This window comes from Pseudophryne corroboree, unplaced genomic scaffold, assembly GCF_028390025.1.
Source record: "Pseudophryne corroboree isolate aPseCor3 unplaced genomic scaffold, aPseCor3.hap2 scaffold_493, whole genome shotgun sequence".
In the NCBI taxonomy this organism is placed as follows: Eukaryota; Metazoa; Chordata; class Amphibia; order Anura; family Myobatrachidae; genus Pseudophryne; species Pseudophryne corroboree.
In genome coordinates, this window is record NW_026970100.1 from 330,057 (window position 1) to 356,191 (window position 26,135).

A 26,135-nucleotide genomic window follows, 5' to 3' on the forward strand; every position below is an offset into this window, starting at 1 on the left:
CTCAGATCAAGATCCTACTCTACACCCCAATGTGAATCCTTGTGGAGTCCAGTGTACCCCACAGAAGAAATTAATGTGTCACACCCATTGGCAGCAACCTTAGAATAGCTGCTGACGGGCACAATTGAGAAAGGAAGGGGGGGGGGACATTTGAATCCAGCACATAGATGCAATTCAAATATGTAATTTGAACCTTCCTATTTTAAAATATAATGGATGAACTTCACCCTGTGATAACAATCTTCATGATATAGAGATCTCATATGCAAAATAAGTATGAGTTGGGATAGGGCTGGGGAGGGTGGCTGCTCGGGCAAGCCCCTCCCCCGTCAAGTTAAGGAGATTCAACTGAGGAAGCACAAGGGAACTCTCGTCTGGGGACAACAACTGCAGGGAGACCACATTTTTTCAGATGAACATGGGAGGGCGGAAGGCTGCCTAATACTGAAGCACCATCAAATATCAAACCATATGCAATAACTAGTACAAGCATTCCTGGGGGAAGGTCTGCAGGAGACGAATTTGCATACGGTGATGTCATCCAAGCAGTGGGCCAAAGTTGGCTGGAACCCTCATCTGCATATGAAAAGAGAAAAGGGTTATGCAGGGCATGGCGGCCTTTTGCGGCGCTTGGATGACCCCTAGTTCGCATTAAACACCTCCACCCTCCTTCGGTGTGGGGCTCATGTTGGCTATGCCCCAGCCCCTGAAGCATTCAAGCTGATTTCTTGCAGCAGCTGGGCACTGTAACAGCTCCAGAGCTGCTCTGTAAGGCAAATAAAAGGGTGTGGGCCCTGCAGCACTACCTGTAGTTCGCATTGTGCGTTGGAAGGCACAAAGTAAGCAGACGGGAGAAGTCAGGATAGTGCGCAAGGGCATAGAAGGGAGCGGCTCAGGAAAAGAGAAGTGGAAACAGACAGCAAACTAGGCTGGAGAGAGACCTGAGACAAAGAGATCTGAATTATACGAGAGCCGACCAGGGGAAACACAAATTATGCAGTCAAGTTTCCCATATTTGGGGAAATCGCAGGGGCAGCACACCCAGAGTGCAATGGTTGAGCCTTGCCCTGGGAGAAGCACCTTCAAGATCATAGTATCTCACCTGGCAGGTAAGTAGGAGTTGGGCTAGAGCTGGGGAGGGTCGCTGCTCGGGCACCCCCCTGTCAAGTGAAGGAGATCCAACTGAGGCAGCACAATGGAACTCTCGAAAGAAGAACAAGGCTAGAGGAAGATCTGAGACAAAGAAATCTGACTTTTACCAGAGCTGACCAGCGGAAAACACAAACACAGTCCCCAACTACCACAAATAATGCAGGCGAGTTTCCCACATTTGGGTAAATCACAGGGGTCAGCATACCCAGAATGCAATGAATGAACCTCACCCTGGGTGAACAATTTTCATGACCATGGTGTCTCCTATGCAAAATAAGTATGATTTGGGATAGGGCTGGGGAGGGCCGCTGCTCAGGCACATCTCTGTCAAGTAAAGGAGATTCAACTGAGGCAGCACAAGGGAACTCTCATATGGGGACAACAACTGCAGGGAGAACACATATTTTCAGATGAACATGGGAGGGCAGAAGGCTGCCTAATACTGAAGCACCCCCAAACAACAAACCAAATGCAACAACTAGTGCAAGCATTCCTGGGGGAAGGCCTGCAGCAGATGGATTTGCATATGGTGATGTTATCCAAGCAGTGGGTCAAAGTTGGCTTCAACCCTCATCTGCATATGAAAAGAGAAAAGGGGCGTGCAGGGCATGGCGGCCTTTTGCGGTGCTTGGATGACCCCTAGATCGCATTAAACACCCCCACCCTCCTTTGGTGTGGGGCTCATGTTGGCCATGCCCCATCCCATGAAGCATTCAAGCTGATTTCTTGCAGCAGCTGGGCACTGTAACAGCTCCAGAGCTGCTCTGTAAGGCAAGTAAAAGGGTGTGGGCCCTGCAGCACTACCTGTAGTTTGCATTGTGCATTGGAAGGCACAAAGTAAGCAGACGGGAGGAGAAGTCAGGATAGTGCACAAGGGTATAGAAGTCAGGATAGTGCACAAGGGTATAGAAGCACCTTCCTGATTATAGTATCTCACCTTGGTGTGCTGCCCCTGCAATTTCCCCAAATGTGGGAAACTTGACTGCATAATTTGTGTTTCCCCTGGTCGGCTCTCATATAATTCAGATCTCTTTGTCTCAGGTCTATCTCCAGCCTAGTTTGCTGTCTGTTTCCACTTCTTTTTTCTTGAGCCCCTCCCTTCTATACCCGTGTGGACTATCCTGACTTCTCCTCCTGTCTGCTTACTTTGTGCCTTCCAATGCACAATGCAAACTACAGGTAGTGCTGCAGGGCCCACACCCTTTTACTTGCCTTACAGAGCAGCTCTGGAGCTGTTACAGTGCCAAGCTGCTGCAAGAAATCAGCTTGAATGCTTCAGGGGCTGGGGCATGGCCAACATGAGCCCCACACCGAAGGAGGGTGGGGGTGTTTAATGCGAACTAAGGGTCATCCAAGCGCCGCAAAAGGCCGCCATGCCCTGCATACCCCTTTTCTCTTTTCATATGCAGATGAGGGTTCCAGCCAACTTTGGCCCACTGCTTGGATGACATCACTATATGCATATCCGTCTTCTGCAGACCTTCCCCCAGGAATGCTTGTACTAGTTGTTGCATTTGGTTTGTTGTTTGGGGGTGCTTCAGTATTAGGCAGCCTTCTGCCCTCCCATGTTCATCTGAAAATATGTGTTCTCACTGCAGTTGTTGTCCCCAGATGAGAGTTCCCTTGTGCTGCCTCAGTTGAATCTCCTTTACTCTAAAACTTGTAAAACTTAGCAAAAGTGTTTACTAAATAGCTGCTCGGCAAAGTTGCAATGCCGAGACTCCCCGACCAGCTGCCCAGGATGAACCCACCTTTCTAGTAGAATGGGTCTTCACCTAATTCAGTAACGGCAATCCTGCCGTGGAATGAGCATGCTGAATCTTACCACAGATCCAGCGCATAATTGTCTACATGGAAGCAGGACACCCAATCCTGTTGGGAGCATACAGGACAAACAGAGCCTCTGTTTTCCTAATCTGAACCGTTCTGGTGACATAAATTTTCAAAGTTCTGACCACAGCCAGAGACTTTGACTCAACGAAGGTGTCAGTGGCCAAAGGCACCATGTGGAAAGATGAACCACCTTCGGCAGAAATAGTTGACGTGTCCTCAATTCTGCTCTATCTTCATGAAATATCAAATAAAGGCTCTTGTGATACTGCATGGTTTGTACTGTTTTCCATGTGCTCCCAGATCTTTCAAGCAAGAAGCATGGTCAAGAAAGTTCTGTTTGAAAAGAAACAACATTTACTGTCATTGTTATAGAATTTGGGAGAAAAAACAAGAAGAAATCTGCACTGTTGACGCACTGGACAGAATGAATGAATCATAAAATATAACCTTTATTAAGTATGTATTAAAATTGGATAAATATTAATATTATTATCCCAAACTGCAGTGAAACATAAAGGTTAAAATCACAGAACTAACATACATGTGCATAAGAAGAATAAAGAGATGTGAAAAAAAGGTTTAAAAAGCGTGTCCGTGTGTGATTATTTTTGAAGGCACAACCCTGGCGGGGTTGTTTATATAGATATATATGTTGCAAATAATCACTTTCTAGCGTAATGTTATTAAATAGCTGTTAGTATCTATGTCGTCAGGTACCACTGGGTCGTATCCTATATACTCCTGTGGGAAACTTGACTGCATAATTTGTGTTTCCCCTGGTCGGCTCTCGTATAATTCAGATCTCTTTGTCTCAGGTCTCTCTCCAGCCTAGTTTGCTGTCTGTTTCCACTTCTCTTTTCTTGAGCCGCTGCCTTCTATGCCCTTGTGCACTCTCCAGACTTCTCCTATCTGCTTACTTTGTGCCTTCCAACGCACAATGCAAACTACAGGTAGTGCTGCAGGGCCCACACCCTTTTACTTGCCTTACAGAGCAGCTCTGGAGCTGTTACAGTGCCCAGCTGCAGCAAGAAATCAGCTTGAATGCTTCAGGGGCTGGGGCATAGCCAACATGAGCCCCACACCGACGGAGGGTGGAGGTGTTTAATGCAAACTAGGGGTCAGCCAAGCGCCGCAAAAGGCCGCCATGCCCTGCATGCCCCTTTTCTCTTTTCATATGCAGACGAGGGTTGAAGCCAACTTTGACCCACTGCTTGGATGACATCACCATATGCAAATCCATCTGCGGCAGGCCTTCCCCCAGGAATGCTTGCACTAGTTGTTGCATTTGGTTTGTTGTTTGGGGGTGCTTCAGTATTAGGCAGCCTTCTGCCCTCCCATGTTCATCTGAAAATATGTGTTCTCCCTGCAGTTGTTGTCCCCAGATGAGAGTTCCCTTGTGCTGCCTCAGTTGAATCTCCTTTACTTGACAGAGATGTGACTGAGCAGCGGCCCTCCCCAGCCCTATCCCAAATCATACTTATTTTGCATAGGAGATACCATGGTCATGAAGATTGTTCTCCCAGGGTTAGGTTCATTCATTGCGTTCTGGGTATGCTGACCTCTGTGATTTCCCCAAATGTGGGAAACTCAACTGCATTATTTGTGGTAGTGGGGGACTGTGTTTGTGCTTTCCTCTGGTCAGCTCTGGTAAAAGTCAGATTTCTTTGTCTCAGATCTTCCTCTAGCCTTGTTCTTCTTTCAAGAGTTCCCTTGTGCTGCCTCAGTTGGATCTCCTTCACTTGACAGGGGGGTGCCCGAGCAGCGACCCTCCCCAGCTCTAGCCCAACTCCTACTTACCTGCCAGGTGAGATACTATGATCATGAAGTTGCTTCTCCCAGGGCAAGGCTCACCCATTGCACTCTGGGTGTGCTGCCCCTGCGATTTCCCCAAATATGGGAAACTTGATTGCATAATTTGTGTTTCCCCTAGTCGGCTCTCATATAATTCAGATCTCTTTGTCTCAGGTCTCTCTCCAGCCTAGTTTGCTGTCTGTTTCCACTTCTTTTTTCTTGAGCCCCTCCCTTCTATACCCTTGTGCACTATCCTGACTTCTCCTCCTGTCTGCTTACTTTGTGCCTTCCGATGCACAATGCAAACTACAGGTAGTGCTGCAGGGCCCACACCCTTTTACTTGCCTTACAGAGCAGCTCTGGAGCTGTTACAGTGCCAAGCTGCTGCAAGAAATCAGCTTGAATGCTTCAGGGGCTGGGGCATGGCCAACATGAGCCCCACACCGAAGTAGGGTGGGGGTGTTTAATGCGAACTAAGGGTCATCCAAGCGCCGCAAAAGGCCGCCATGCCCTGCATACCCCTTTTCTCTTTTCATATGCAGATGAGGGTTCCAGCCAACTTTGGCCCACTGCTTGGATGACATCACTGTATGCAAATCCGTCTTCTGCAGACCTTCCCCCAGGAATGCTTGTACTAGTTGTTGCATTTGGTTTGTTGTTTGGGGGTGCTTCAGTATTAGGCAGCCTTCTGCCCTCCCATGTTCATCTGAAAATATGTGTTCTCCCGGCAGTTGTTGTCCCCAGATGAGAGTTCCCTTGTGCTGCCTCAGTTGAATCTCCTTTACTTGACAGAGATGTGCCTGAGCAGCGGCCCTCCCCAGCCCTATCCCAAATCATACTTATTTTGCATAGGAGATACCATGGTCATAAAGATTGTTCTCCCAGGGTGAGGTTCATTCATTGCATTCTGGGTATGCTGACCCCTGTGATTTCCCCAAATGTGGGAAACTCAACTGCATTATTTGTGGTAGTGGGGGACTGTGTTTGTGTTTTCCTCTGGTCAGCTCTGGTAAAAGTCAGATTTCTTTGTCTCAGATCTTCCTCTAGCCTTGTTCTTCTTTCGAGAGTTCCATTGTGCTGCCTCAGTTTGATCTCCTTCACTTGACAGGGGGGTACCCGAGCAGCGACCCTCCCCAGCTCTAGCCCAACTTCTACATAACTGCCAGGTGAGATACTATGATCATGAAGGTGCTTCTCCCAGGGCAAGGCTCACCCATTGCACTCTGGGTGTGCTGCTCCTGCGATTTCCCCAAATGTGGGAAACTTGACTGCATAATTTGTGTTTCCCCTGGTCGGCTCTCGTATAATTCAGATCTCTTTGTCTCAGGTCTCTCTCCAGCCTAGTTTGCTGTCTGTTTCCACTTCTCTTTTCTTGAGCCGCTGCCTTCTATGCCCTTGTGCACTCTCCTGACTTCTCCTGTCTGCTTACTTTGTGCCTTCCAACGCACAATGCAAACTACAGGTAGTGCTGCAGGGCCCACACCCTTTTACTTGCCTTTCAGAGCAGCTCTGGAGCTGTTACAGTGCCCAGCTGCTGCAAGAAATCAGCTTGAATGCTTCAGGGGCTGGGGCATAGCCAACATGAGCCCCACACCGACGGAGGGTGGAGGTGTTTAATGCGAACTAAGGGTCATCCAAGCGCCGCAAAAGGCCGCCATGCCCTGCATACCCCTTTTCTCTTTTCATATGCAGATGAGGGTTCCAGCCAACTTTGGCCCACTGCTTGGATGACATCACCGTATGCAAATACGTCTTCTGCAGACCTTCCCCCAGGAATGCTTGTACTAGTTGTTGCATTTGGTTTGTTGTTTGGGGTGCTTCAGTATTAGGCAGCCTTCTGCTCTCCCATGTTCATCTGAAAATATGTGTTCTCCCTGCAGTTGTTGTCCCCAGATGAGAGTTCTCTTGTGCTGCCTCAGTTGAATCTCCTTTACTTGACAGAGATGTGCCTGAGCAGCGGCCCTCCCCAGCCCTATCCCAAATCATACTTATTTTGCATAGGAGCTACCATGGTCATGAAGATTGTTCTTCCAGGGTGAGGTTCATTCATTGCATTCTGGGTATGCTGACCCCTGTGATTTCCCCAAATGTGGGAAACTCGACTGCATTATTTGTGGTAGTGGGGGACTGTGTTTGTGCTTTCCTCTGGTCAGCTCTGGTAAAAGTCAGATTTCTTTGTCTCAGATCTTCCTCTAGCCTTGTTCTTTTTTTGAGAGTTTCCTTGTGCTGCCTCAGTTGGATTTCCTTCACTTGACAGGGGGGTGCCCGAGCAGCGACCCTCCCCAGCTCTAGCCCAACTCCTACTTACCTGCCAGGTGAGATACTATGATCAGGAAGGTGCTTCTCCCAGGGCAAGGCTCACCCATTGCACTCTGGGTGTGCTGCTCCTACGATTTCCCCAAATGTGGGACACTTGACTACATAATTTGTGTTTCCTCTGGTCGGCTACTCGTATAATTCAGATCTCTTTGTCTCAGGTCTCTCTCCAGCCTAGTTTGCTGTCTGTTTCCACTTCTCTTTTCTTGAGCCCCTGCCCTTGCCCTTGTGCACTCTCCTGACTTCTCCTGTCTGCTTACTTTGTGCCTTCCAACGCACAATGCAAACTACAGGTAGTGCTGCAGGGCCAACACCCTTTTACTTGCCTTACAGAGCAGCTCTGGAGCTGTTACAGTGCCCAGCTGCTGCAAGAAATCAGCTTGAATGCTTCAGGGGCTGGGGCATAGCCAACATGAGCCCCACACCGACGGAGGGTGGAGGTGTTTAATGCGAACTAAGGGTCATCCAAGCGCCGCAAAAGGCCGCCATGCCCTGCATACCCCTTTTCTCTTTTCATATGCAGATGAGGGTTCCAGCCAACTTTGGCCCACTGCTTGGATGACATCACCGTATGCAAATCCGTCTTCTGCAGACCTTTTCCCAGGAATGCTTGTACTAGTTGTTGCATTTGGTTTGTTGTTTGGGGGTGCTTCAGTATTAGGCAGCCTTCTGCTCTCCCATGTTCATCTGAAAATATGTGTTCTCCCTGCAGTTGTTGTCCCCAGATGAGAGTTCCCTTGTGCTGCCTCAGTTGAATCTCCTTTACTTGACAGAGATGTGCCTGAGCAGCGGCCCTCCCCAGCCCTATCCCAAATCATACTTATTTTGCATAGGAGATACCATTGTCATGAAGATTGTTCTCCCAGGGTGAGGTTCATTCATTGCATTCTGGGTATGCTGACCCCTGTCATTTCCCCAAATGTGGGAAACTCGACTGCATTATTTGTGGTAGTGGGGGACTGTGTTTGTGCTTTCCTCTGGTCAGCTCTGGTAAAAGTCAGATTTCTTTGTCTCAGATCTTCCTCTAGCCTTGTTCTTTTTTCGAGAGTTTCCTTGTGCTGCCTCAGTTGGATCTCCTTCACTTGACAGGGGGGTGCCCGAACAGCGACCCTCCCCAGCTCTAGCCCAACTCCTACTTACCTCCCAGGTGAGATACTATGATCAGGAAGGTGCTTCTCCCAGGGCAAGGCTCACCCAATGCACTCTGGGTGTGCTGCTCCTACGATTTCCCCAAATGTGGGACACTTGATTACATAATTTGTGTTTCCTCTGGTCGGCTCTCGTATAATTCAGATCTCTTTGTCTCAGGTCTCTCTCCAGCCTAGTTTGCTGTCTGTTTCCACTTCTCTTTTCTTGAGCCGCTCCCTTCTATGCCCTTGTGCACTATCCTGACTTCTCCCGTCTGCTTACTTTGTGCCTTCCAACGCACAATGCAAACTACAGGTAGTGCTGCAGGGCCCACACCCTTTTACTTGCTTTACAGAGCAGCTCTGGAGCTGTTACAGTGCCCAGCTGCTGCAAGAAATCAGCTTGAATGCTTCAGGGGCTGGGGCATAGCCAACATGAGCCCCACACCGAAGGAAGGTGGAGGTGTTTAATGCAAACTAGGGGTCATCCAAGCGCCGCAAAAGGCCGCCATGCCCTGCACACCCCTTTTTTATTTTCATATGCAGACGAGGGTTGAAGCCAACTTTGACCCACTGCTTGGATGACATCACCATATGCAAATCCATCTGCTGCAGGCCTTCCCCCAGGAATGCTTGCACTAGTAGTTGCATTTGGTTTGTTGTTTGGGGGTGCTTCAGTGTTAGGCAGCCTTCTGCCCTCCCATGTTCATCTGAAAATATGTGTTCTCCCTGCAGTTGTTGTCCCCAGATGAGAGTTCCCTTGTGTTGCCTCAGTTGAATCTCCTTTACTTGACAGAGATGTGCCTGAGCAGCGGCCCTCCCCAGCCCTATCCCAAATCATACTTATTTTGCATAGGAGATACCATGGTCATGAAGATTGTTCTCCCAGGGTGAGGTTCATTCATTGCACTCTGGGTATGCTGACCCCTGTGATTTCCCCAAATGTGGGAAACTCGACTGCATTATTTGTGGTAGTGGGGGACTGCGTTTGTGCTTTCCTCTGGTCAGCTCTGGTAAAAGTCAGATTTCTTTGTCTCAGATCTTCCTCTAGCCTTGTTCTTCTTTCGAGAGTTCCCTTGTGCTGCCTCAGTTGGATCTCCTTCACTTGACAGGGGGTGCCCGAGCAGCAATCCTCCACAGCTCTAGCCCAACTCCTACTTACCTGCCAGGTGAGATACTATGATGTTCACTGTTAGGGCAATCAGGATGTGGAATTCCCTGCCAGGGAAGGTGGTAATGGCGGACTCTGTAATTGGATTTAAAAAAGGAATGGATACATTTCTGAATGAAAAAGCTATCCAAGGTTATAATACTTAAAATATCAACATGGTTAATCCGGGGGTAACATGAGTTATAGTAGCTAACTAGTCATAAAACAATATTCAGCAAGTATGTAGAATCATCACAACTTAAAACAGGTTGAACACGATGGGCAATTTGCCTCTATTCAACCTCAAAAACTATGTTACTATATGTTACTATATTACTATGTTACTGTAGTATACAGAACACCACAATGTAATGAGCAGTGATAGTGAGCACTGATGAGGATACTAGAACTGACACTGAGCAGCAAGATGCAGCACTGGACTATTAGTAATGTACTGTAGTATGCTGAGCACCACAATGCAGCACAAGACAATGAGCAGTGATACTGAGCACTGATGAGGATACTACTGAGAACTGACACTGAGCAGGAGAGACACACTACTAGTATTACTGAGCAGCAATAAGTAACCACTGATACTGAGCACTGATATTGAGATTTCCACTGAGAGAACATAGCCACGTCCTCTCCGCTCTCTCTTCAATGCACGAGTAAAAATGGCGGCAACGCGCAGCTCTTTTTATGGAATCCGAATCTCGAGAGAATCCGACAGCGGGATGATGACATTTTCCCTTGTTCAGGTTTTCCGAGTCAGGCGGGAACAACCGAGCCTGCCTCGGACCAGTGTAAACCACGTGGAGTTCGTCGGGAATTCGGTTCTCGGAGAACCGAACCCGCTCCTCTCTACCTTATACCCATCAATTTTTTTATTTTCAATCTAAGCCCCTGCAGTTTTCTGTAAGCATCTGCTTCGCTATGATGATCAACAAGTCACAAGGGCAAACACTCAGGGCTTGAGGCGTAGATCTTAGGACCAGCTGCTACAAGCATGGCAGAGGTGTCACTATCACTGGTGACACCCAGAGAGGTGGCGAAGGAGATTGTAATGCAGTGCGCGCAGATAAGCAGCGCAATGGTAAAAAGGAGGCATGGTTTCATAGGTAGGGGCATGGCCTGGTGGCCTGAATCTACATTTTGTTGCTCCGGGTGTCCCGGGGGTTGGGGGCTGCACCCGGGGACTAGTGTGTGTGCGGTGCTGGCTCCTGCACAGTGACAGGGCATGGCCACCCAGCATGACGCCTCCATTCTTGACCATGCTGTAATTGCAGTCGCACTGCAGTTCAGCGTGATCATAAAAAATGGTGTAGCCTCCTGCTGGTGCAGACTGTATGTGCGCGCAGGAAGCCGCCACCATTTTTGTGATCACAGCGGCTGAATGTGATGTCATACAGCCGCTGTGACCACGCCCCCTGTGTCTCCTCCGTTGCAGACCCCATTTTGAAGCCTTGCCCCCGCACCGCTCCATCCCTGACTTGGAAATGGAGTGTTGCTGACCCCCCTCTCCCCCCCCGCCCCGATTGACAGGCAGAGGCGATCGCATTCTCTGCGGGGTGCCGCAGAAAATGCAGGCACATGCGTATGCTGATAGCAATTTTTGCAGTTGGATCGCTTATTGTGATTGCATTCCAACCTGAATCAGGCCCTATTACCTATCACAATGCGCTGCGGGCAGTACAAAATTGGGTTAATATAGGAGTAAAACTCCCAGACCTGTGCTCCTTAACTGTACCTGGTGGCTAGTGGAGCGGCTGCCCAGTAATCAGTGTCCACGCCAGTGCGCACACGGTCCACCCCCTACGGCCACGCTCCCCTTCATCAGCGGCCTCGTGATCCGGAAGGGCGGTGTGTGTGTGACTGACCTTAGGAAGAAACTGGAGCCTCCGCTGCAGTGACCCAGCAACCAGGGCACGGGAGTATACAGCGCCGCTGGGAGTGATGAAGCTGCAGTAAAGATGTCTATTAGACCTAGCCTGCTGCAGCCCTTGTAGATTCTCATAAAACAAGTTCTTCTTTTCTTGTCAAAATTAATAGCTAAGAATAGGCTGCCTGAGGCAGGCCCCTGTTAAGTGGCCTGCTACTGAAGGCACCAACTACAAACTGAGCTCCCTGTTCATGGAAGCGGGGTTATAGAGGAGGATGCGCTGAGCATCTTGGGAACAGTCAAAAGCTTTGAGCCGGTTGGTGCCTCAGATCAAGATCCTACTCTACACCCCAATGTGAATCCTTGTGGAGTCCAGTGTACCCCACAGAAGAAATTAATGTGTCACACCCATTGGCAGCAACCTTAGAATAGCTGCTGACGGGCACAATTGAGAAAGGAAGGGGGGGGGGGGACATTTGAATCCAGCACATAGATGCAATTCAAATATGTAATTTGTACCTTCCTATTTTAAAATATAATGGATGAACCTCACCCTGTGAGAACAATCTTCATGATCAAGAGATCTCATATGCAAAATAAGTATGAGTTGGGATAGGGCTGGGGAGGGTGGCTGCTCGGGCAGCCCCTCCCCCGTCAAGTTAAGGAGATTCAACTGAGGACGCACAAGGGAACTCTCGTCTGGGGACAACAACTGCAGGGAGACCACATCTGTTCAGATGAACATGGGAGGGTGGAAGGCTGCCTAATATTGAAGCACCATCAAATATCAAACCATATGCAACAACTAGTACAAGCATTCCTGGGGGAAGGTCTGCAGAAGACGGATTTGCATACGGTGATGTCATCCAAGATGTGGGCCAAAGTTGGCTGGAACCCTCATCTGCATATGAAAAGAGAAAAGGGGCATGCAGGGCATGGCGGCCTTTTGCGGTGCTTGGATGACCCCTAGTTCGCATTAAACACCCCCACCCTCCTTTGGTGTGGGGCTCATGTTGGCCATGCCCCATCCCCTGAAGCATTCAAGCTGATTTCTTGCAGCAGCTGGGCACTGTAACAGCTCCAGAGCTGTTCTGTAAGGCAAGTAAAAGGGTGTGGGCCCTGCAGCACCACCTGTAGTTCGCATTGTGCATTGGAAGGCACAAAGTAAGCAGACGGGAGGAGAAGTCAGGATAGTGCGCAAGGGCATCCTTTTCTCTTAGTCCGTAGAGGATGCTGGGGTCACATTAAGAACCATGGGGTATAGACGGGATCCGCAAGAGACATGGGCACTTTAAGACTTTCAAAGGGTGTGAACTGGCTCCTCCCTCTATGCCCCTCCTCCAGACTCCAGTTATAGGAACTGTGCCCAGGGAGACGGACATTTCGAGGAAAGGATTTATTGTTAAACTAAGGTGAGCATCTTACCAGCTCACACCTTAAGCATGCCGCAGAACGTGGCATTCAACAGAACACAAGCCAACGGCATGAACAATTGCAGCAAAAAGCTGACCAGAACCATAACATAACATGTGTATAACCACAAGTAATAACTGCAGACACAGTATGGACTGGGACGGGTGCCCAGCATCCTCTACGGACTAAGAGAAAAGGATTTACCGGTAGGTATTAAAATCCTATTTTCTCATACGACCTAGAGGATGCTGGGGTCACATTAAGAACCATGGGGTTATACCAAAGCTCTTGAACGGGTGGGAGAGTGCGTACGACTCTGCAGCACCGAATGACCCAACTTGAGGTTATCATCAGCCAAGGTATCAAACTTGTAAAACTTAGCAAAAGTGTTTACTAAATAGCTGCTCGGCAAAGTTGCAATGCCGAGACTCCCCGACCAGCTGCCCAGGATGAACCCACCTTTCTAGTAGAATGGGTCTTCACCTAATTCAGTAACGGCAATCCTGCCATGGAATGAGCATGCTGAATCTTACCACAGATCCAGCGCATAATGGTCTACATGGAAGCAGGACACCCAATCCTGTTGGGAGCATACAGGACAAACAGAGCCTCTGTTTTCCTAATCTGAACCGTTCTGGTGACATAAATTTTCAAAGTTCTGACCACAGCCAGAGACTTTGACTCAACGAAGGTGTCAGTGGCCAAAGGCACCATGTGGAAAGATGAACCACCTTCGGCAGAAATTGTTGACGTGTCCTCAATTCTGCTCTATCTTCATGAAAGATCAAATAAAGGCTCTTGTGATACTGCATGGTTTGTACTGTTTTCCATGTGCTCCCAGATCTTTCAAGCAAGTAGCATGGTCAAGAAAGTTCTGTTTGAAAAGAAACAACATTTACTGTCATTGTTATAGAATTTGGGAGAAAAAACAAGAAGAAATCTGCACTGTTGACGCACTGGACAGAATGAATGAATCATAAAATATAACCTTTATTAAGTATGTATTAAAATTGGATAAATATTAATATTATTATCCCAAACTGCAGTGAAACATAAAGGTTAAAATCACAGAACTAACATACATGTGCATAAGAAGAATAAAGAGATGTGAAAAAAAGGTTTAAAAAGCGTGTCCGTGTGTGATTATTTTTGAAGGCACAACCCTGGCGGGGTTGTTTATATAGATATATATGTTGCTAATAATCACTTTCTAGCGTAATGTTATTAAATAGCTGTTAGTATCTATGTCGTCAGGTACCACTGGGTCGTATCCTATATACTCCCTTCACTCAATAGGGGTTACCTCCCGGGAAGCCATCCCCATTGGCGAATTTGTGGGGGTGATTGAGTATAACCGGTAAGCTAACCTCCAATTTGTGGGGTGCTTAGGTAGATGGGGATCACTTATTTCTCTGTGTCCCCTAAGACTATATTCCTAAATTCAATACCACAGGGGGATAGCTTTCTATATCGGATAAGGAATCACTTGATAGGGAAATCTCTATGCATCATGGAAAGATCATATTTATTAATATCCAAACTAAAAAAATGATGAATAGCTTTAATTTAGCTGTTTAGATATAGTTAATTGGCGAGATATACCAACAGGTGCGGTTGCCTTAAGGAATATGGCAATTCCAATATAAATAGCAGCCCTCCTTCATATAATCAGCCAGATCTTATTAAATCTGGTCCAGATATAGCCGTTCAGATATACTTAATTGACAACATATATCAATCGGTGGGGTTGCCTTAAGGAATATAGCAATTCCAATTCTCATATAAATAGCAACCTTCCTTCATATATTCAGCCAGATCTTATTTAATCTGATCTAGGCGTAGGCAATAATGCTTTCCTTAGAGGTATAGCCACCTCAATTCTTATTAGGAAGCAAAGTGTCTGTCATAATGGTTTATCCAATTCATCTAAGAAATAATATATTCCATGTGTCAGAGATTCATTACTCTCTATTTACACTGTTAAAGAGTTAATTCTTATTATGTTACAGTGTAAAGAAATTATCATATAGGGAGATGTGGCAATTCCATGTGCTATATATATAATAACCCTTAGTGGTCCAGATTCCACAATGAGGAATTTTCTTATAAACCGCTGAAACACACAGCTGTTTGACTGACTTCCAAATATATCTATCTCACTTTGTAACAGTCTTATGATAGAGAAACTGTTACATATTCGGTCACTTAGTTATCTAAAGGTAAACAGACTCAGTGTGAGGGTAATATAATATATCAAATGCGCTGTCAATAATCGTGGTAACTGGTGTAATAATGTGGTATATTGAGTATGCTAGTAAGGCATATAACTGCTCTCCAGCCTTTAAGTGTTACCAATCAATTTGTTACACTGTAAAGGATTTATGGTGTCCTGTTAGGACATGCAGCTGCTAGGCTGACTCAAAGATTTATCCATTTGTAACAATTATGTAACAGTTATATACATGTTACTGGTATTACATAGAAATAGTATGACACAGGCCAGCAGTCCCATGTGTCTAGATTCCACAATAGGAGATTTTCTTTGTCTTATAAACTGCTGGAACACACAGCTGCTAGACTGACTTCAAATATATATATTACTTTGTAACAGTCTTATAGTAAAGAGACTGTTACACACTGTCATTTAGTTATCTCAAGGTTAGCAGATTCTGTGTGAGGATAGTGTTGTGTTAGAACATGCAGCTGCTAGGCTGACTCATAGAAAATGTATCCATTTGTAACAAATGACACATACAGCATTAAATTAATATCTATAGCAGCCCATGTGACATCTCTACTCTTATCATAATTGTCTGGTTATTGCCAATCTGGACAGCAGGAGTGATATATATTCACTAGTCCCAATATCCCATCATATAAATATACCCACACTGATATACTTTCTTATCAAGAGTTATTAGTAGCTATCTGTATGCACTTTAGACATTGTATCTGCTAAGTGACATCATATCTAGTGTATTCCTTTCTTATAGCTCAGCTTCTATTCCCTATTAGTGGAGACTAACAGCTAACATCATAATCATATATTTTTGTTTTATAACATTTCACATGAGTCAAATACACGCGGACACGCCGTGCCCTACACGTGTGTTTCACTGCATCTATGGCAACTTACATTAAAGCTAACAAGAAAGCACACTCGTTCTGTCTTTAAACTGATAAAAGAAACCCCAATAATATGGGGCATGCAAAAATTGAGATAAAACTCAGTTTTGCTCCTCTCCACGGAAATCTTTAATAAAAGGCGAAATATTTGTTAGTTCTGAAGAGAAACCAGAGCATGACCAAGATTCCACCTGTCGCCTGAGTGCCATGCCAGCAGTTCTCATTGAGCTCAAAGTGAGCACCCAATTTGAAAGAAAGATAGCAGATTTCTCACCAGGCTTCCCCTAGCTATAAACATGGTTTGTACTCTTTTCCATGTGTTCCCAGATCTTTCAAGCAATTAGTATAGTCAAGAAAGTTCTGTTTGAAAAGAAACAAACATTTACTGTCATTTCTATGCAAATGAGCTTACATTAAAGCACACTCGTTCTATCTTTAAACAGATAAAATTAAACCCCAATAAGATGGGGAATGCAAAATTTGAGATAAAACTCAGTTTTGCTCCTCTCCACGGAAATCTTTAGTAAAAGGCGAAAGATTTGTTCGTTCTGAAGAGAAACCAGAGCATGACCAAGATTCCACCTGTCGCCTGAGTGCCATGCCAGCAGTCCTCATTCAGCTCAAAGTGAGCACCCAATTTGAAAGAAAGAAAGCAGATTTCTCACCAGGCTTCCCCTTGCTATAAGCATGGTTTGTACTCTTTTCCATGTGCTCCCAGATCTTTCAAGCAAGTAGCATGGTCAAGAAAGTTCTGTTTGAAAAGAAACAGACATTTACTGTCATTGTTATACAAATAAACTTACATTAAAGCCAACAAGAAAGCACACTCATTCTGTCCTTAAACTGATAAAAGAAACCCCAATAATATGGGGCATGCAAAAATTGAGATAAAACTCAGTTTTGCTCCTCTCCACGGAAATCTTTAATAAATGGCGAAAGATTTGTTCATTCTGAAGAGAAACCAGAGCATGACCAAGATTCCACCTGTCGCCTGAGTGCCATGCCAGCAGTCCTCATTCAGATCAAAGTGAGCGCCCAATTTGAAAGAAAGCAGATTTCTCACCTGGCTTCTCCTTGCTATAAGCATGGTTTGTACTGTATTCCATGTGCTCCCAGATCTTTCAAGCAAGTAGCATGGTCAAGAAAGTTCTGTTTGAAAAGAAACAAACATTTACTGTAATTTCTATGCAAATGAGCTTTCATTAAAGCACACTCATTCTATCTTTAAACCGATAAAAGAAAATCCAAAAAGATGGGGCATGCAAAAATTGAGGTAAAACTCAGTTTTGCTCCTCTCCACGGAAATCTTTAGTAAAAGGCGAAAGATTTGTTCGTTCTGAAGAGAAACCAGAGCATGACCAAGATTTTCATCTGAAAATATGTGTTCTCCCTGCAGTTGTTGTCCCCAGATGAGAGTTCCCTTGTGCTGCCTCAGTTGAATCTCCTTTACTTGACAGAGATGTGCCTGAGCAGCGGCCCTCCCCAGCCCTATCCCAAATCATACTTATTTTGCATAGGAGATACCATGGTCATGAAGATTGTTCTCCCAGGGTGAGGTTCATTCATTGCATTCTGGGTATGCTGACCCCTGTGATTTCCCCAATGTGGGAAACTCGACTGCATTATTTGTGGTAGTGGGGGACTGTGTTTGTGCTTTCCTCTGGTCAGCTCTGGTAAAAGTCAGATTTCTTTGTCTCAGATCTTCCTCTAGCCTTGTTCTTCTTTCGAGAGTTCCCTTGTGCTGCCTCAGTTGGATCTCCTTCACTTGACAGGGGGTGCCCGAGCAGCAATCCTCCACAGCTCTAGCCCAACTCCTACTTACCTGCCAGGTGAGATACTATGATCTTCACTGTTAGGGCAATCAGGATGTGGAATTCCCTGCCAGGGAAGGTGGTAATGGCGGACTCTGTAATTGGATTTAAAAAAGGAATGGATACATTTCTGAATGAAAAAGCTATCTAAGGTTATAATACTTAAAATATCAACATGGTTAATCCGGGGGTAACATGAGTTATAGTAGCTAACTAGTCATAAAACATTATTCAGCAAGTATGTAGAATCATCACAACTTAAAACAGGTTGAACACGATGGGCAATTTGCCTCTATTCAACCTCAAAAACTATGTTACTATATGTTACTATATTACTATGTTACTGTAGTATACAGAAAACCAAAATGCAATGAACAGTGATAGTGAGCACTGATGAGGATACTAGAACTGACACTGAGCAGCAAGATGCAGCACTGGACTATTAGTAATGTACTGTAGTATGCTGAGCACCACAATGCAGCACAAGACAATGAGCAGTGATACTGAGCACTGATGAGGATACTACTGAGAACTGACACTGAGCAGGAGAGACACACTACTAGTATTACTGAGCAGCAATAAGTAACCACTGATACTGAGCACTGATATTGAGATTTCCACTGAGAGAACATAGCCACGTCCATTCCGCTCTCTCTTCAATGCACGAGTAAAAATGGCGGCAACGCGCAGCTCTTTATATGGAATCCGAATCTCGCGAGAATCCGACAGCGGGATGATGACATTTTCCCTTGTTCAGGTTTTGCGAGTCAGGCGGGAACAACCGAGCCTGCCTCGGACCAGTGTAAACAACGTGGAGTTCGTGGGGAATTCGGTTCTCGGAGAACCGAACCCGCTCCTCTCTACGTTATACCAATCAATTTTTTTATTTTCAATCTAAGCCCCTGCAGTTTTCTGTAAGCATCTGCTTCGCTATGATGATCAACAAGTCACAAGGGCAAACACTCAGGGCTTGAGGCGTAGATCTTAGGACCAGCTGCTACAAGCATGGCAGAGGTGTCACTATCACTGGTGACACCCAGAGAGGTGGCGAGGGAGATTGTAATGCAGTGCGCGCAGATAAGCAGCGCAATGGTAAAAAGGAGGCATGGTTTCATAGGTAGGGGCATGGCCTGGTGGCCTGAATCTACATTTTGTTGCTCCGGGTGTCCCGGGGGTTGGGGGCTGCACCCGGGGACTAGTGTGTGAGCGGTGCTGGCTCCTGCACAGTGAAAGGGCATGGCCACCCAGCATGACGCCTCCCTTCTTGACCATGCTGTAATTGCAGTCGCACTGCAGTTCAGCGTGATCATAAAAAATGGTGTAGCCTCCTGCTGGTGCAGACTGTATGTGCGCGCAGGAAGCCGCCACCATTTTTGTGATCACAGCGGCTGAATGTGATGTCATACAGCCGCTGTGACCACGCCCCCTGTGTCTACTCCGTTGCAGACCCCATTTTGAAGCCTTGCCCCCGCACCGCTCCATCCCTGACTTGGAAATGGAGTGTTGCTGACCCACCTATCCCCCCCCGCCCCGATTGACAGGCAGAGGCGATCGCATTCTCTGCGGGGTGCCGCAGAAAATGCAGGCACATGCGTATGCTCTTAGCAATTTTTGCAGTTGGATCGCTTATTGTGATTGCAATCCAACCTGAATCAGGCCCTATTACCTATCACAATGCGCTGCGGGCAGTACAAAATTGGGTTAATATAGGAGAAAAACCCCCAGACCTGTGCTCCTTAACTGTACCTGGTGGCTAGTGGAGCGGCTGCCCAGTAATCAGTGTCCACGCCAGTGCGCACACGGTCCACCCCCTACGGCCACGCTCCCCTTCATCAGCGGCCTCGTGATCCGGAAGGGTGGTGTGTGTGTGACTGACCTTAGGATGAAACCGGACCCTCCGCTGCAGTGACCCAGCAACCAGGGCACGGGAGTATACAGCGCCGCTGGGAGTGATGAAGCTGCAGTAAAGATGTCTATTAGACCTAGCCTGCTGCAGCCCTTGTAGATTCTCATAAAACAAGTTCTTCTTTTCTTGTCAAAATTTATAGCTAAGAATAGGCTGCCTGAGGCAGGCCCCTGTTAAGTGGCCTGCTACTGAAGGCACCAACTACAAACTGAGCTCCCTGTTCATGGAAGCGGGGTTATAGAGGAGAATGCACTGAGCATCTTGGGAACAGTCAAAAGCTTTGAGCCGGTTGGTGCCTCAGATCAAGATCCTACTCTACACCCCAATGTGAATCCTTGTGGAGTCCAGTGTACCCCACAGAAGAAATTAATGTGTCACACCCATTGGCAGCAACCTTAGAATAGCTGCTGACGGGCACAATTGAGAAAGGAAGGGGGGGGGGGGGGGACATTTGAATCCAGCACATAAATGCAATTCAAATATGTAATTTGTACCTTCCTATTTTAAAATATAATGGATGAACCTCACCCTGTGAGAACAATCTTCATGATCAAGAGATCTCATATGCAAAATAAGTATGAGTTGGGATAGGGCTGGGGAGGGTGGCTGCTCGGGCAGCCCCTCCCCCGTCAAGTTAAGGAGATTCAACTGAGGAAGCACAAGGGAACTCTCGTCTGGGGACAACAACTGCAGGGAGACCACATCTTTTCAGATGAACATGGGAGGGCGGAAGGCTGCCTAATACTGAAGCACCATCAAATATCAAACCATATGCAACATCTAGTACAAGCCTTCCTGGGGGAAGGTCTGCAGCAGACGGATTTGCATACAGTGATGTTATTCAAGCAGTGGGCCAAAGTTGGCTGGAACCCTCATCTGCATATGAAAAGAGAAAAGGGGCGTGCAGGGCATGGCGGCCTTTTGCAGTGCTTGGATGACCCCTAGTTCTCATTAAACACCCCCACCCTCCTTTGGTGTGGGCTCATGTTGGCCATGCCCCATCCCCTGAAGCATTCAAGCTGATTTCTTGCAGCAGCTGGGCACTGTAACAGCTCCAGAGCTGTTCTGTAAGGCAAGTAAAAGGGTGTGGGCCCTGCAGCACCACCTGTAGTTTGCATTGTGCGTTGGAAGGCACAAAGTAAGCAGACGGGAGGAGAAGTCAGGATAGTGCGCAAGGGCATCCTTTTCTCTTAGTCCGTAGAGGATGCTGGGGTCACATTAGGAACCATGGGGTATAGACGGGATCCGCAAGAGACATGGGCACTTTAAGACTATCAAAGGGTGTGAACTGGCTCCTCCCTCTATGCCCCTCCTCCAGACTCCAGTTATAGGAACTGTGCCCATGGAGACGGACATTTCGAGGAAAGGATTTATTGTTAAACTAAGGTGAGCATCTTACCAGCTCACACCTTAAGCATGCCGCAGAACGTGGCATTCAACAGAACACAAGCCAACGGCATGAATAATTGCAGCAAAAAGCTGACCAGAACCATAACACAACATGTGTATAACCACAAGTAATAACTGCAGACACAGTATGGACTGGGACGGGTGCCCAGCATCCTCTACAGACTAAGAGAAAAGGATTTACCGGTAGGTATTAAAATCCTATTTTCTCATACGACCTAGAGGATGCTGGGGTCACATTAAGAACCATGGGGTTATACCAAAGCTCTTGAACGGGTGGAAGAGTGCGTACGACTCTGCAGCACCGAATGACCCAACTTGAAGTTATCATCGGCCAAGGTATCAAACTTGTAAAACTTAGCAAAAGCGTTTACTAAATAGCTGCTCGGCAAAGTTGCAATGCCGAGACTCCCCGACCAGCTGCCCAGGATGAACCCACCTTTCTAGTAGAATGGGTCTTCACCTAATTCAGTAACGGCAATCCTGCCATGGAATGAGCATGCTGAATCTTACCACAGATCCAGCGCATAATGGTCTACATGGAAGCAGGACACCCAATCCTGTTGGGAGCATACAGGACAAACAGAGCCTCTGTTTTCCTAATCTGAACCGTTCTGGTGACATAAATTTTCAAAGTTCTGACCACAGCCAGAGACTTTGACTCAACGAAGGTGTCAGTGGCCAAAGGTACCATGTGGAAAGATGAACCACCTTCGGCAGAAATTGTTGACGTGTCCTCAATTCTGCTCTATCTTCATGAAAGATCAAATAAAGGCTCTTGTGATACTGCATGGTTTGTACTGTTTTCCATGTGCTCCCAGATCTTTCAAGCAAGTAGCATGGTCAAGAAAGTTCTGTTTGAAAAGAAACAAACATTTACTGTCATTGTTATGCAAATAAACTTACATTAAAGCTAACCAGAAAGCACACTCGTTCTGTCTTTAAACTGATAAAAGAAACCCCAATAATATGGGCATACCTCCCAACTTTGTCGGCTCGCAAAGAGGGACACACGCGCGGCGAAGTCGCACGCGCTCCCAAAAAGGGCGTGGCCTAAGTAAAAAGGGGCATGGCTTCGCGGGAGGACCCGCGATCGCGAGTCACGCCCCCGTTTTCGGCACTGAGGGGGCATGCCCAGCGCTCTGTGAGCCGCTGGCATGCCACCTCTCCCTCTGACTTCAGTGAATAGACGCTGTGCGCACAGCGACTATTCACCGCTGCTCTGCTAAGCAGGGCAGCGACAGACAGAGCCTCCCAACTGTCCTCCCCACCGCGGGACACTGCGGCCCGCAGGTGGGACAGCGGGACAGTCCCCAAAAAACGGGACTGTCCCGCGAAAATCGGGACAGTTGGGAGGTATGATATGGGGCATGCAAAAATTGAGATAAAACTCAGTTTTGCTCCTCTCCACGGAAATCTTTAGTAAAAGGCGAAAGATTTGTTCGTTCTGAAGAGAAACCAGAGCATGACCAAGATTCCACCTGTCGCCTGAGTGCCATGCCAGCAGTCCTCATTCAGCTCAAAGTGAGCACCCAATTTGAAAGAAAGAAAGCAGATTTCTCACCAGGCTTCCCCTTGCTATAAACATGGTTTGTACTCTTTTCCATGTGCTCCCAGATCTTTCAAGCAATTAGTATGGTCAAGAAAGTTCTGCTTGAAAAGAAACAGACATTTATTGTCATTGTTATGCAAATAAACTTACATTAAAGCTAACAAGAAAGCACACTCGTTCTGTCTTTAAACTGATAAAAGAAACCCCAATAATATGGGGCATGCAAAAATTGAGATAAAACTCAGTTTTGCTCCTCTCCACGGATAATCTTTAATAAAAGGCGAAAGATTTGTTCGTTCTGAAGAGAAACCAGAGCATGACCAAGATTCCACCTGTCGCCTGAGTGCTGTGCCAGCAGTCCTCATTCAGATCAAAGTGAGCGCCCAATTTGAAAGAAAGCAGATTTCTCACCTGGCTTCTCCTTGCTATAAGCATGGTTTGTACTGTATTCCATGTGCTCCCAGATCTTTAAAGCAAGTAGCATGGTCAAGAAAGTTCTGTTTGAACATAAATAAACATTTACTGTCATTTCTATGCAAATGAGCTTACATTAAAGCACACTCATTCTATCTTTAAACCGGTAAAAGAAACCCCAAAAAGATGGGGCATGCAAAAATTGAGATAAAACTCGGTTTTGCTCCTCTCCACGGAAATCTTTAGTAAGAGGCGAAAGATTTGTTCGTTCTGAAGAGAAACCAGAGCATGACCAAGATTTTTATCTGAAAATATGTGTTCTCCCTGCAGTTGTTGTCCCCAGATGAGAGTTCCCTTGTGCTGCCTCAGCTGAATCTCCTTTACTTGACAGAGATGTGCCTGAGCAGCGGCCCTCCCCAGCCCTATCCCAAATCATACTTATTTTGCATAGGCGATACCATGGTCATGAAGATTGTTCTCCCAGGGTGCGGTTCATTCATTGCATTCTGGGTATGCTGACCCCTGTGATTTCCCCAAATGTGGGAAACTCGACTGCATTATTTGTGGTAGTGGGGGACTGTGTTTGTGCTTTCCTCTGGTCAGCTCTGGTAAAAGTCAGATTTATTTGTCTCAGATCTTCCTCTAGCCTTGTTCTTCTTTCGAGAGTTCCCTTGTGCTGCCTCAGTTGGATCTCTTTCACTTGACAGGGGGGTGCCCGAGTAGCGACCCTCCCCAGCTCTAGCCCAACTCCTACTTACCTGCCAGGTGAGATACTATGATCATGAAGGTGCTTCTCCCAGGGCAAGGCTCACCCATTGCACTCTGGGTGTGGTGCCCCTGCGATTTCCCAAAATGTGGGAAGCTTGACTGCATAATTTGTGTTTCCCCTGGTCGGCTCTCGTATAATTCAGATCTCTTTGTCTCAGGTCTCTCTCCAGCCTAGTTTGCTGTCTGTTTCCACTTCTTTTTTCATGAGCCCCTCCCTTTTATACCCTTGTGCACTATCCTGACTTCTCCTCTTGTCTGCTTATTTTGTGCCTTCCAATGCACAATGCAAACTACAGGTAGTGCTGCAGGGCCCACACCCTTTTACTTGCCGTACAGAGCAGCTCTGGAGCTGTTACAGTGCCCAGCTGCTGCAAGAAATCAGCTTGAATGCTTCAGGGGCTGGGGCATAGCCAACATGAGCCCCACACCGAAGGAGGGTGGAGGTGTTTAATGCGAACTAGGGGTCATCCAAGCGCCGCAAAAGGCCGCTATGCCCTGCACGCCCCTTTTCTCTTTTCATATGCAGACGAGGGTTGAAGCCAACTTTGACCCACTGCTTGGATGACATCACCGTATGCAAATCCATCTGCTGCAGGCCTTCCCCCAGGAATGCTTGCACTAGTTGTTGCATTTGGTTTGTTGTTTGGGGGTGCTTCATTATTAGGCAGCCTTCTGCCCTCCCATGTTCATCTGAAAATATGTGTTCTCCCTGCAGTTGTTGTCCCCAGATGAGAGTTCCCTTGTGCTGCCTCAGTTGAATCTCCTTTACTTGACAGAGATGTGCCTGAGCAGCGGCCCTCCCCAGCCCTATCCCAAATCATACTTATTTTGCATAGGAGATACCATGGTCATGAAGATTGTTCTCCCAGGGTGAGGTTCATTCATTGCATTCTGGGTATGCTGACCCCTGTGATTTCCCCAAATGTGGGAAACTCGACTGCATTATTTGTGGTAGTGGGGGACTGTGTTTGTGCTTTCCTCTGGTCAGCTCTGGTAAAAGTCAGATTTATTTGTCTCAGATCTTCCTCTAGCCTTGTTCTTCTTTCGAGAGTTCCCTTGTGCTGCCTCAGTTGAATCTCCTTCACTTGACAGGGGGGTACCCGAGCAGCGACCCTCCCCAGCTCTAGCCCAACTTCTACTTACCTGGCAGGTGAGATACTATGATCATGTAGGTGCTTCTCCCAGGGCAAGGCTCACCCATTGCACTCTGGGTGTGCTGCTCCTGCGATTTCCCCAAATGTGGGAAACTTGACTGCATAATTTGTGCTTCCCCTGGTCGGCTCTCGTATAATTCAGATCTCTTTGTCTCAGGTCTCTCTCCAGCCTAGTTTGCTGTCTGTTTCAACTTCTCTTTTCTTGAGCCGCTCCCTTCTATGCCCTTGCGCACTATCCTGACTTCTCCCGTCTGCTTACTTTGTGCCTTCCAATGCACAATGCAAACTACAGGTAGTGCTGCAGGGCCCACACCCTTTTACTTGCCGTTCAGAGCAGCTCTGGAGCTGTTACAGTGCCCAGCTGCTGCAAGAAATCAGCTTGAATGCTTCAGGGGCTGGGGCATAGCCAACATGAGCCCCACACCGAAGGAGGGTGGAGGTGTTTAATGCGAACTAGGGGTCATCCAAGCGCCGCAAAAGGCCGCCATGCCCTGCACGCCCCTTTTCTCTTTTCATATGCAGACGAGGGTTGAAGCCAACTTTGACCCACTGCTTGGATGACATCACTATATGCAAATCCATCTGCTGCAGGCCTTCCCCAGGAATGCTTGTACTAGTTGTTGCATTTGGTTTGTTGTTTGGGGGTGCTTCAGTATTAGGCAGCCTTCTGCCCTCCCATGTTTATCTGAAAATATGTGTTCTCCCTGCAGTTGTTGTCCCCAGATGAGAGTTCCCTTGTGCTGCCTCAGTTGAATCTCCTTTACTTGACAGAGATGTGCCTGAGCAGCGGCCCTCCCCAACCCTATCCCAAATCATACTTATTTTGCATAGGCGATACCATGGTCATGAAGATTGTTCTCCCAGGGTGAGGTTCATTCATTGCATTCTGGGTATGCTGACCCCTGTGATTTCCCCAAATGTGGGAAACTCGACTGCATTATTTGTGGTAGTGGGGGACTGTGTTTGTGCTTTCCTCTGGACAGCTCTGGTAAAAGTCAGATTTCTTTGTCTCAGATCTTCCTCTAGCCTTGTTCTTCTTTCGAGAGTTCCCTTGTGCTGCCTCAGTTGGATCTCTTTAACTTGACAGGGGGGTGCCCGAGCAGCGACCCTCCCCAGCTCTAGCCCAACTCCTACTTACTTGCCAGGTGAGATACTATGATCATGAAGGATCTTCTCCCAGGGCAAGGCTCACCCATTGCACTCTGGGTGTGGTGCCCCTGCGATTTCCCCAAATGTGGGAAGCTTGACTGCATAATTTGTGTTTCCCCTGGTCGGCTCTCGTATAATTCAGATCTCTTTGTCTCAGGTCTCTCTCCAGCCTAGTTTGCTGTCTGTT

General features: G+C 47.0%; 24 non-coding genes and 1 pseudogene across 24 annotated transcripts; 16 read left to right on the forward strand and 9 right to left on the reverse strand.

The window, feature by feature from the left end:
* Window positions 1–954: 954 nt before the first annotated feature.
* LOC135029855 (U1 spliceosomal RNA) lies at window positions 955–1,117 on the reverse strand. The gene has a single exon (XR_010225940.1). It is a non-coding gene; the product is annotated as a U1 spliceosomal RNA (small nuclear RNA).
* A 152-nt stretch (window positions 1,118–1,269) lies between these two features.
* LOC135029765 (U1 spliceosomal RNA) lies at window positions 1,270–1,433 on the reverse strand. Its single transcript, XR_010225860.1, has one exon. It is a non-coding gene; the product is annotated as a U1 spliceosomal RNA (small nuclear RNA).
* A 3,025-nt stretch (window positions 1,434–4,458) lies between these two features.
* Window positions 4,459–4,622, forward strand: LOC135029723 (U1 spliceosomal RNA). The gene has a single exon (XR_010225820.1). It is a non-coding gene; the product is annotated as a U1 spliceosomal RNA (small nuclear RNA).
* A 152-nt stretch (window positions 4,623–4,774) lies between these two features.
* Window positions 4,775–4,909, forward strand: LOC135029861 (U1 spliceosomal RNA; annotated as a pseudogene).
* Window positions 4,910–5,611: 702 nt separating this feature from the next.
* On the forward strand, window positions 5,612–5,775 carry LOC135029897 (U1 spliceosomal RNA). Its single transcript, XR_010225970.1, has one exon. It is a non-coding gene; the product is annotated as a U1 spliceosomal RNA (small nuclear RNA).
* A 152-nt stretch (window positions 5,776–5,927) lies between these two features.
* On the forward strand, window positions 5,928–6,090 carry LOC135029853 (U1 spliceosomal RNA). Its single transcript, XR_010225939.1, has one exon. It is a non-coding gene; the product is annotated as a U1 spliceosomal RNA (small nuclear RNA).
* Window positions 6,091–6,760: 670 nt separating this feature from the next.
* Window positions 6,761–6,924, forward strand: LOC135029937 (U1 spliceosomal RNA). Its single transcript, XR_010226009.1, has one exon. It is a non-coding gene; the product is annotated as a U1 spliceosomal RNA (small nuclear RNA).
* A 152-nt stretch (window positions 6,925–7,076) lies between these two features.
* LOC135029842 (U1 spliceosomal RNA) lies at window positions 7,077–7,240 on the forward strand. Its single transcript, XR_010225929.1, has one exon. It is a non-coding gene; the product is annotated as a U1 spliceosomal RNA (small nuclear RNA).
* Window positions 7,241–7,908: 668 nt separating this feature from the next.
* LOC135029735 (U1 spliceosomal RNA) lies at window positions 7,909–8,072 on the forward strand. The gene has a single exon (XR_010225832.1). It is a non-coding gene; the product is annotated as a U1 spliceosomal RNA (small nuclear RNA).
* A 152-nt stretch (window positions 8,073–8,224) lies between these two features.
* Window positions 8,225–8,387, forward strand: LOC135029876 (U1 spliceosomal RNA). Its single transcript, XR_010225951.1, has one exon. It is a non-coding gene; the product is annotated as a U1 spliceosomal RNA (small nuclear RNA).
* Window positions 8,388–9,058: 671 nt separating this feature from the next.
* Window positions 9,059–9,222, forward strand: LOC135029718 (U1 spliceosomal RNA). Its single transcript, XR_010225816.1, has one exon. It is a non-coding gene; the product is annotated as a U1 spliceosomal RNA (small nuclear RNA).
* A 6,626-nt stretch (window positions 9,223–15,848) lies between these two features.
* On the reverse strand, window positions 15,849–15,964 carry LOC135029913 (U5 spliceosomal RNA). Its single transcript, XR_010225985.1, has one exon. It is a non-coding gene; the product is annotated as a U5 spliceosomal RNA (small nuclear RNA).
* A 275-nt stretch (window positions 15,965–16,239) lies between these two features.
* LOC135029890 (U5 spliceosomal RNA) lies at window positions 16,240–16,355 on the reverse strand. Its single transcript, XR_010225963.1, has one exon. It is a non-coding gene; the product is annotated as a U5 spliceosomal RNA (small nuclear RNA).
* Window positions 16,356–16,641: 286 nt separating this feature from the next.
* LOC135029907 (U5 spliceosomal RNA) lies at window positions 16,642–16,757 on the reverse strand. Its single transcript, XR_010225979.1, has one exon. It is a non-coding gene; the product is annotated as a U5 spliceosomal RNA (small nuclear RNA).
* A 270-nt stretch (window positions 16,758–17,027) lies between these two features.
* On the reverse strand, window positions 17,028–17,143 carry LOC135029901 (U5 spliceosomal RNA). Its single transcript, XR_010225974.1, has one exon. It is a non-coding gene; the product is annotated as a U5 spliceosomal RNA (small nuclear RNA).
* A 144-nt stretch (window positions 17,144–17,287) lies between these two features.
* Window positions 17,288–17,450, forward strand: LOC135029826 (U1 spliceosomal RNA). The gene has a single exon (XR_010225915.1). It is a non-coding gene; the product is annotated as a U1 spliceosomal RNA (small nuclear RNA).
* Window positions 17,451–22,265: 4,815 nt separating this feature from the next.
* Window positions 22,266–22,378, reverse strand: LOC135029916 (U5 spliceosomal RNA). The gene has a single exon (XR_010225988.1). It is a non-coding gene; the product is annotated as a U5 spliceosomal RNA (small nuclear RNA).
* Window positions 22,379–22,664: 286 nt separating this feature from the next.
* Window positions 22,665–22,781, reverse strand: LOC135029915 (U5 spliceosomal RNA). The gene has a single exon (XR_010225987.1). It is a non-coding gene; the product is annotated as a U5 spliceosomal RNA (small nuclear RNA).
* Window positions 22,782–23,051: 270 nt separating this feature from the next.
* On the reverse strand, window positions 23,052–23,167 carry LOC135029895 (U5 spliceosomal RNA). The gene has a single exon (XR_010225968.1). It is a non-coding gene; the product is annotated as a U5 spliceosomal RNA (small nuclear RNA).
* Window positions 23,168–23,311: 144 nt separating this feature from the next.
* On the forward strand, window positions 23,312–23,475 carry LOC135029944 (U1 spliceosomal RNA). The gene has a single exon (XR_010226016.1). It is a non-coding gene; the product is annotated as a U1 spliceosomal RNA (small nuclear RNA).
* A 152-nt stretch (window positions 23,476–23,627) lies between these two features.
* On the forward strand, window positions 23,628–23,790 carry LOC135029863 (U1 spliceosomal RNA). The gene has a single exon (XR_010225946.1). It is a non-coding gene; the product is annotated as a U1 spliceosomal RNA (small nuclear RNA).
* A 674-nt stretch (window positions 23,791–24,464) lies between these two features.
* On the forward strand, window positions 24,465–24,628 carry LOC135029725 (U1 spliceosomal RNA). The gene has a single exon (XR_010225822.1). It is a non-coding gene; the product is annotated as a U1 spliceosomal RNA (small nuclear RNA).
* A 152-nt stretch (window positions 24,629–24,780) lies between these two features.
* Window positions 24,781–24,943, forward strand: LOC135029766 (U1 spliceosomal RNA). Its single transcript, XR_010225861.1, has one exon. It is a non-coding gene; the product is annotated as a U1 spliceosomal RNA (small nuclear RNA).
* A 670-nt stretch (window positions 24,944–25,613) lies between these two features.
* Window positions 25,614–25,777, forward strand: LOC135029928 (U1 spliceosomal RNA). Its single transcript, XR_010226000.1, has one exon. It is a non-coding gene; the product is annotated as a U1 spliceosomal RNA (small nuclear RNA).
* Window positions 25,778–25,929: 152 nt separating this feature from the next.
* On the forward strand, window positions 25,930–26,092 carry LOC135029874 (U1 spliceosomal RNA). Its single transcript, XR_010225949.1, has one exon. It is a non-coding gene; the product is annotated as a U1 spliceosomal RNA (small nuclear RNA).
* Window positions 26,093–26,135: the final 43 nt, after the last annotated feature.